We start from the raw sequence: 9327 nt of genomic DNA on the forward strand, positions 1-9327 counted from the left end.
TTCACAAATGCTCTCCATCCAACCTCACTGAGCTTGCGCTGTTTTGCAAGGAGGAATGGGAAAAAATTTCAGTCTCTCGATGTGCAAAACTGATAGAGACATACCCCAAGCGACTTACAGCTGTAATCACAGCAAAAGGTGGCGCTACAAAGTATTAACTTAAGGGGGCTGAATAATTTTGCAAATATCCAATAAATGTCGTTCCACTTCATGATTGTGTCCCACTTGTTGTTGATTCTTCACAAAAAAATACAGTTTTATATCTTTATGTTTGAAGCCTGAAATGTGGCAAAAGGTCGCAAAGTTCAAGGGGGCCGAATACTTTCGCAAGGCACTGTATTTTACTATTAGAGTAGTGTGTATTGTTGTGAGTTGTTAGATACTCTTGGAGCTAGAACCACAAGCATTTCACTACACCCGCAATAACATCTGCTAAATATGTGTATGTGACCGATAAAATGTGATTTGATTTGACACACGTCTCAAGAGAAAGGGCACATCATCCATGTTAGCTGCAACAGAAACAACTGAAACATGTAATAATGGCAACTCAAGCACTGCTTCAGTCCAGCCATATTACCAAAGCTGTTTGATTGCAAACATACACAATAAAGACATGCAAAGGTTAAGGAAAATCGTAATAAAGTAACAAGATAGTTTTGTATAAACTCAAAGATTTCTGCTGTTTTCTTTGGAATTAGACATCCCGGGCCAGGGAAGCTACAAGGAGAAAAAATAGAAAAGTTGAATGTCTCTCTCTACTCCCTCTCTCCGCCATGATTACATCTAATATTAAACTTTTGTAAGCCATTACTACAGGGTTGGTTAAGTAGCAGAAAAATTTACGAAAAGGTATGTTTTTTCTCTCTGAGAGAATCTTTAAAATATGACTCTTAAAATTGCAACCATGCACGGCAAAACTCATCTAATTCTAATGGGAGGGGAGATGGAGGTCTGGATTATGGTCTCTTTTGAAGAGGGGATCCCCCGGTTCTCTGTGGATGGATGGACACACGGGCACGCACACACACACACACACACACACACACAGAGAATGACTGAGGTCTGTGTTAAAAGGCTGACACGACCTCTGATGATGTTGTCTCAAAGCAACTTCAACAGACGCCAGAAGGAAATGAAAATAAATTTATTCTCTCTCCTTCTCTCTCAAACCTGGCTGCCATCTACTCTCTTTCTCTTCAGATGACTATAATCACTGTATTTGTCCAACCGTCTGTCTGACTGGAAATGTGTTAGCACTTTGTGCTCCTTACTGTCACTGGCAATAGATGTACTGTAGTTTCTGCCCCCACCCTAATTTTGGACTGATAAGGTGACATCATCACTAATGGCAGACAAAATAAAAGTGACCTCACTCTCCCCCTCCCTCTCTCTTTAGGGCTCAACTATGTAGTACCCTGGCCTACTCCACCCGACTATGAAGTAAGTGCATCTTGACTGAGGGGTAGGCATTATGCAGCACCCCTCTGTTACTCTAGAGACATTTACATTTGAGTCATTTAGGAGACACTCTTATCCAAAGCAACTTAGTGAGTGCGTCATTGTTTTTCTTTTCATACTGATCCACCACGGGCTTCAAACCCACAACCTTGGCATTGCAAGCACCATGCTCCACCAACTGAGCCACACGGGACCAAAGAAACAAAAGAAAAAGGAATAACAAACACTTTCCTCTTCCCTCCATTCCAATGTAAGAGGGCTGTAGGGGAGGAGGAGCAGGGAGGCAGGAAGGAGGAGGTACACTGTGTCTGGGTGGTCCCTCGCTTGCAGTTTCTCAATCTGTCAGCCTTCCAATGACAGTTGTGTTTCTGAGTGACAGGCTAACATGCCGGATGGTGTGAAAATGTCAGAAGATCAGCCGGTATTATCCTTCTCCCTAGTGCCCACACTGCAGATCATTAGGGACATGGGGGTTAGAGGGGGTGGAGGGGGTTTAGGGTCAGGATGTGGGGATGAGCAGGAAGAGAAAGGAAATGAAGATGGTTACAATGAGAGGGATAATGTTCCTGTGTTTGTTTGGTTTGTCTTAAGTGGTTACGGTTGATAGTTTAGATTTAATCTAATTTAACCTGGTAAAGTAACTGATAGAAAACAACATATAGTATCGTCTCTCTGTCCAGAAAATGTAGATAATGTTCAATGTAAGCCGTATGAGCCGGTTTCCCAGACACAGATTGAACCTAGTCCTGGACTAAAAAGCACTTTTCCATTCAGCATGTATTTTAGTGCAGGGCCAGGATGAATCTGTGTCCAGGAAAGCGGATCTAAATGTTCAGGATACACACATGGAACAAGAGAACTGCACCCACATATTATTTGTGTTGGTACCTTAACCAGATTGTTTTTCTTTTGGGGTTTGTGTCACGTAAACAACGTTTGAGAGTTATTACTTGGTAAAACAAGTGCGTCTCTGGTATAATTTGTCATGCCATGCGCAGTAAATAAACGGAAAACCCGGCACGGTTCATTTTCCCAGCTGTTGCTTCTTAAGGTGGGGAAAGTGTGGGAGTTTGAAAAGGGAGAGTGTTTTGCCTTGTTGCTTCAGAGCAAATGGCTATTTATTTCTGTTCTATGTGAGACCTATGCCAGAGAGTAAGCTGAGGAAACATGTTAATTTGATGTTGTGTTATATTTGTACAGTATATGTGCTCCCTTTCTTTTCTCTCTCTCTCTCTCTCCTTCCCTGCCTCCCTCTCTTGCACTAAACTGGACCACAGAAACCTCCCTCTCTCACTCTAAACTGGACCACAGAAACCTCCCTCTCTCACTCTAAACTGGACCACAGAAACCTCCCTCTCTTGCTCTAAACTGGACCACAGAAACTCTAAACTGGACCACAGAAACCTCCCTCTCTTGCTCTAAACTGGACCACAGAAACCTTCTCTCACTCTAAACTGGACCACAGAAACCTTCTAAACTCACTCTAAACTGGACCACAGAAACCTGTAAACTCTCTCACTCTAAACTGGACCACAGAAACCTCCCTCTCTTGCACTAAACTGGACCACAGAAACCTCCCTCTCTTGCTCTAAACTGGACCACAGAAACCTTCTCTCGCTCTAAACTGGACCACAGAAACCTCCCTCTCTTGCTCTAAACTGGACCACAGAAACCTCCCTCTCTCACTGTAAACTGGACCACAGAAACCTTCTCTCGCTCTAAACTGGACCACAGAAACCTCCCTCTCTTGCTCTAAACTGGACCACAGAAACATCCCTCTCTCGCTCTGAACTGGACCACAGAAACATCCCTCCCTCACTCTAAACTGGACCACAGAAACCTCCCTCCCTTGCTCTAAACTTTACCACAGAAACATCACTCTCTTGCTCTGGACTGGACCACAGAAATGCACTCTCTGGCAGTAGGACAAGAAGCCTCACAACGCTGTGGTTTCTCCAAGAGAATCTTGAGCAAGGACCAGAGGGAGAATGAGATGAGAAGAAAGGAGAGAAGAAGAGAGTAGAAGAGAAAAAATACAAAATATAGAGGTCTATGCATAAGATCCAGCATCTGCAGTGCGGTCAGAAACATCCATTATGCTGAGCCTCTGAGCAGTTTTATAGCCTAACAGATCATTGTGTGGATTCCTCTCCTGACTTAAAACCAGTCTCAGTAATGTCAGTAACATGGTGGTCCCCTGTGGCCTATCTCAACCAACACAGAACTGTTCTGTACTGCAATCCCTATTCCTGGAGAGACAGTATATCTCCTCGCAGTTCAACATGACACCAGTATGGAAAGGATGAGAATAAAAGCTCAACAATCCTGACAGCGTTTAGTTATCCAGCTCATCTGCCTAAGAGATGTGAAATCTATATCAACAACGTTTTAAACACACTGGCTATTTAGGGAAGACCTGTTAATGTCATCAGCCCTCGAAATGTTCCACAGGTTTCACAGTACAATAGTTGTACAGTGCAAATGGGTTTAAAATGGTCTAAACAGATTTGAGTCAGATTTATAAGATGTCAAATTCATTTTCTGCAGATTATGTTTTAGTTTCATTTTCTAATTATAAATTATTATAATACATGACATCATACAATTATTTGAGTGAAAAATACTTTATAGGGGACAATATGCAGATCAAATCAAATGTTATTAGTCACATCAAATCAAATCAAATCAAATGTATTTATATAGCCCTTCGTACATCAGCTGATATCTCAAAGTGCTGTACAGAAACCCAGCCTAAAACCCCAAACAGCAAGCAATGCAGGTGTAGAAGCACGGTGGCTAGGAAAAACTCCCTAGAAAGGCTAAAACCTAGGAAGAAACCTAGAGAGGAACCAGGCTATGTGGGGTGGCCAGTCCTCTTCTGGCTGTGCCGGGTGGAGATTATAACAGAACATGGCCAAGATGTTCAAATGTTCATAAATGACCAGCATGGTCGTATAATAATAAGGCAGAACAGTTGAAACTGGAGCAGCAGCACGGTCAGGTGGACTGGGGACAGCAAGGAGTCATCATGTCAGGTAGTCCTGGGGCATGGTCCTAGGGCTCAGGTCCTCCGAGAGAGAGAAAGAAAGAGAGAATTAGAGAGAGCATATGTGGGGTGGCCAGTCCTCTTCTGGCTGTGCCGGGTGGAGATTATAACAGAACATGGCCAAGATGTTCAAATGTTCATAAATGACCAGCATGGTCGAATAATAATAAGGCAGAACAGTTGAAACTGGAGCAGCAGCACGGCCAGGTGGACTGGGGACAGCAAGGAGTTATGATGTCAGGTAGTCCTGGGGCATGGTCCTAGGGCTCAAGTCCTCCGAGAGAGAGAGAGAGAGAGAGAGAAAGAGAGAATTAGAGAACGCACACTTAGATTCACACAGGACACCGAATAGGACAGGAGAGGTACTCCAGATATAACAAACTGACCCTAGCCCCCCGACACATTAACTACTGCAGCATAAATACTGAATGTCCTGAATACAACAGAGAAATGCTTACTGACAAGCCCCTAACCAACAATGCAGTTTAAAAAATGTACATAACAATAAGAAATTAAAGTAACAAGTAATTAAAGAGTAGCAGTAAAATAACAATAACGAGACTATATACAGGGGGAACCGGTACAAAGTCAATGTGCGGGGGGCACAGGTTAGTCGAGGGTGCTACAGTACATCCATTTTTGGGCTTATAAGTTAATATGTATCCATTGATTTTTGAAGAATATAACTTATAAATGCCTCATCAGCTTAGTTCAGCTGTTACACTCCATCAGAACCCAACATATAATCTAATATAACATATATACAGTACCAGTCAAAAGTTTGGACACACCGACTTCAATTGGCTCGACCAACCAGTGTTCCCGCACATTGGCTAACCGGGCAATCTGCATTGTGTCCCACCACCCGCCACCCGCCAACCCCTCTTTTCACGCTACTGCTACTCTCTGTTCATCATATATGCACAGTCACTTTAACCATATCTACATGTACATACTACCTCAATCAGCCTGACAAACTGGTGTCTGTATGTAGCCTTATTTTCAAATGTCTTTTTACTGATGTTTTATTTCTTTACTTACCTACACACACACACACTTTTTTTTCTCCGCACTATTGGTTAGAGCCTGTAAGTAAACAATTCACTGTTAGGTCTACTACACCTGTTGTATTCGGCACACGTGACAAATAAACTTTGATTTGATTTGACACTGTCTGTGATTTATTTAGAATTCAAGGCACACTTAACTAGCATGGCTACCACAGCATTCTGCAGCGATACGCCATCCCATCTGATTTGCGCTTAGTGAGACTATCATTTGTTTTTCAACAGGACAATGACCCAACACACCTCCAGGCTGTGTAAGGGCTATTTGACCAAGAAGGAGAGTGATGGAGTGCTGCATCAGATGACCTGGCCTCCACAATCACCCACCTCAACCCAATTGAGATGGTTTGGGATGAGTTGGACTGTAGAGTGAAGGAAAAGCAGCCAACAAGTGCTCAGCATGTGGAAACTCCTTCAAGACTCCTTCAAGCATTTCAAGTGAAGCTGGTTAAGAGAATGTCAAGTGTGTGCAAAGCTGTCATCAAGGCAAAGGGTGGCTACTTTGAAGAATCTAAAATCTAAAATAAATGTTGATTTGTTTAACACTTTTTTAGTTAATACATGATTCCATATGTGTTATTTCATAGTTTTGATGTCTTCACTATTATTCTACAATGTAGAACAGTAAAAATAAAGAGAAACCATTGAATGAGTAGCTGTGTCCAAACTTTTGACTGGCACTGTATATACAGTATTTTCTGCACTTTCTTATATCTCCTAGATATAGGACAGACATTTCAAAACATTATTTCTTATGATTCATTTCTTTACTGTCTTTTTTTCCCCGTGCATTAATGTGTTATTAATGTGTTTTTATGGGCTATTGTAGTAAAGGCCAACTGCAATATTTTTATATATTTTTTTAAATTATATATATATTTTTATAGCTAAATGATCCATGGTATGATGTTTAGAAACAATTCCATATGTCAGCTAAGAACCCCCACCCCTCCCCCCCAGACCTTTAAGAATTATCCCGCCTCTCAAAGCACTTCATGACGAAACAAGTGATTGCTACGGGGTGATAGTCATTTAGTTAGGTTACCTTTAGTTTCTTTGGTACAGGAACAATGGTGGACATCTTGAAAAAGCTTATAAGCATGTTTTACTAAAATGTTTATAAACTAAGTAACTGTAAAGAAACTCTGTATGGCCTCAAAAGATGCTTAAATGAAAATGTTGATATAATGGCATGTCAGTCCTTGCATCCATAATTCTATGAATTTGAGTGGTTGCATTTCTCCAGCTCCATCTCTCAGCTTTTTACCGAAACAATGGCGGGATTTCCATTTGTTATTGTTTCAACTGCAGATTGCCGCTTTAATGGATAAAGAGAGAGAGGTTCAGAGAAAACCACAAGAAACATTGAGTTATACTTGATTTTATTGTACTCTGTGTTTTCTCCACTTCAGGACTTATTTAAGGCATTTTAGAATGATGGCTTTGTCAGCTGATGGTGTTATTCTATGTTCCAAGGGACCGGTTCCTCCTGCAGAGTAATCTACGGACCGCTATAAAAACACAGTCGCCCTGCCAACCACAAAGAAAGTCATTTAGCCATCTAATAGCTCCAGACCAGAGCGGCTTAATGTAAGCCTTATTGTGATTACCTGACGTAATGACAGCCAATCTAAATACAACCTGGGAACCATTACCGGCACGGCCGAAATAGGGGAAGACGTTATGTCGCACCGTGTCGGAATCACAGGCCTGGGCCTCAACAATGCAGGTCCAGGACCAAACTGTCCACCCTACTATTCATCCCCCGATGGACCTCAAAGAGGAACCATTTAGAGTCGTTACATATCCCCGTCACAGCCTGTACCTTTGGGGGGTGGGGTTAAGGTGAACCCCTTCTATGCTACAGAGATGCCCAACAAATAAAGGCCAGGGTTTAGTGGATTTGAGTCGTCAACATGAATGACATTGACATACATGACAGGTATGGGTGGAATACGTCTATTTGTGCTCCCCAAAGCAATTTTCTTTTCCCCATGTCGAGAGAGAGAGAAAGAGAGAGATATATCGCTCTTCTTAGGTGCACCTGATTTTGCTGCTTCTCAACAATTAACTAAATTTGAGACAATTTAGACACAGGACTCAGGAGACAGGATAATGACAAAAGGTGACGTCAATCCATAACCAGTAAATGAGGTTGGAAGAGGACAAGTTTCTCCATTTCTCTTATGCTATACATCAATCTCTTCTCTTCCTAGAGCTGGAAGTTCTAGAACTGTATTGTCCCTCACTAGCTGGAAGTTCTGGAACTATTTTCCCTCACTAGCTGGAAGTTCTGGAACTGTATTGTCCCTCACTAGCTGGAAGTTCTGGAACTGTATTGTCCCTCACTAGCTGGAAGTTCTGGAACTGTATTGTCCCTCACGAGAAGTCTCTCTCTTGCTTAGCTTTCTGTCATCTGGCTAGAAGATAATCTTACACATCATTCAGTATAATGGTGACTATCTGATTATCAAGTACATTTCACTGCAGAGAACAGGAAGAGTAGATTCAATTGGTCTTCTATTCCTCTTCAGGATCAGGACTGTCCCCCAAATGGCACCCTATTCCCTATGTGGTGCACTACTTTAGACCAGGGCCTATAAGGAGTCATTTGGGACGCAACCCAGGAATGTCTTTGGAAAGACTTCACCTTTTGGAAATACTCCCTCCCCCACTTCTCCCATATTGACTCTGGACAGAACCCATTCTGATCCATCCTGCACTTCTTGGCTTGTTTGATGACAGAGGATAGAATAACTTGCCATGTTCATATCCAGAACAGTGTCTCCGCTAAGAGGCCATCACCATTAATATCACTCCACCCACCCATTCCCGTCTCCCCTGGCCCAGTGAAGGGCTGGCTAGTTCTGGCTACCTCAATGCTTTCTCACACACTGGTCTGCTGAGGGGTTATGGTCTAGGTCTACCAGAGTTAGTTCTCATCAGTTCAAATAGACAGACACCCCTGGCCTGGTATGTGTGGTGGGAAGTAGAGAGAAGATGAGAGAGAACAAACATTTAGAAGAATAGGAGAGGGGGATGAGAGCAGAGAGATTATGGTAAGGGGGGAAATGTCTGTCTGATACCTTCCAGCTCAGAAGTCAATATACTCTTCTTCAGAGAGGCCCTAAGAGGCTTAGACCCACCTGATGCCAGGAGCTGTTTGTTTAACCTCTGCGTGGCTGCAGCACTAAACTTAAGCACAGTAATGTTTTACCTCTACACATGCAGCATCATTAAGATACTCCGGTGTTTCCATAGTTGGATTGCCCCCAAACCAGGCCCTCTGGCATCAAAATTGACTGTGTATGTCCCCAAGCTGGTTGACTGATCTCACCACCATAATCACATCCTAGCACTGATCTCTCAGCTGATTGGCTAGATCAGGCATGCTGGGAGAGATTGACATTGGTCACTGACTTCGGGTCGGTCTTAAATGTAGAATTCTAATGACAACAAAACTGACTGTTCATACTGCTTTTGTGTCTTCCCTAAGAAATTCTAATAAATATATATTGAAATATATTTATTTAACATCTCCCAAATAAATACACATGAGTGCGACAATATTATTTTGCAAGGAAGTTTTATTCATGGTGAATGGCAGTGTTACATTTTAAGCTTTTATTTGGATGGCTTTATGGTACAAGTGAGGTGAGGTTGGTCTTCAGAGGCACACGTGGAACGGTTGATAGGACAGAGTTACCTGGAAGGGTGTGACAGGGCCTGATCAGGGCCAGCAGTCTACGTGAT

This window comes from Oncorhynchus tshawytscha, linkage group LG05 (assembly GCF_018296145.1).
Source record: "Oncorhynchus tshawytscha isolate Ot180627B linkage group LG05, Otsh_v2.0, whole genome shotgun sequence".
NCBI classification, from domain to species: Eukaryota; Metazoa; Chordata; class Actinopteri; order Salmoniformes; family Salmonidae; genus Oncorhynchus; species Oncorhynchus tshawytscha.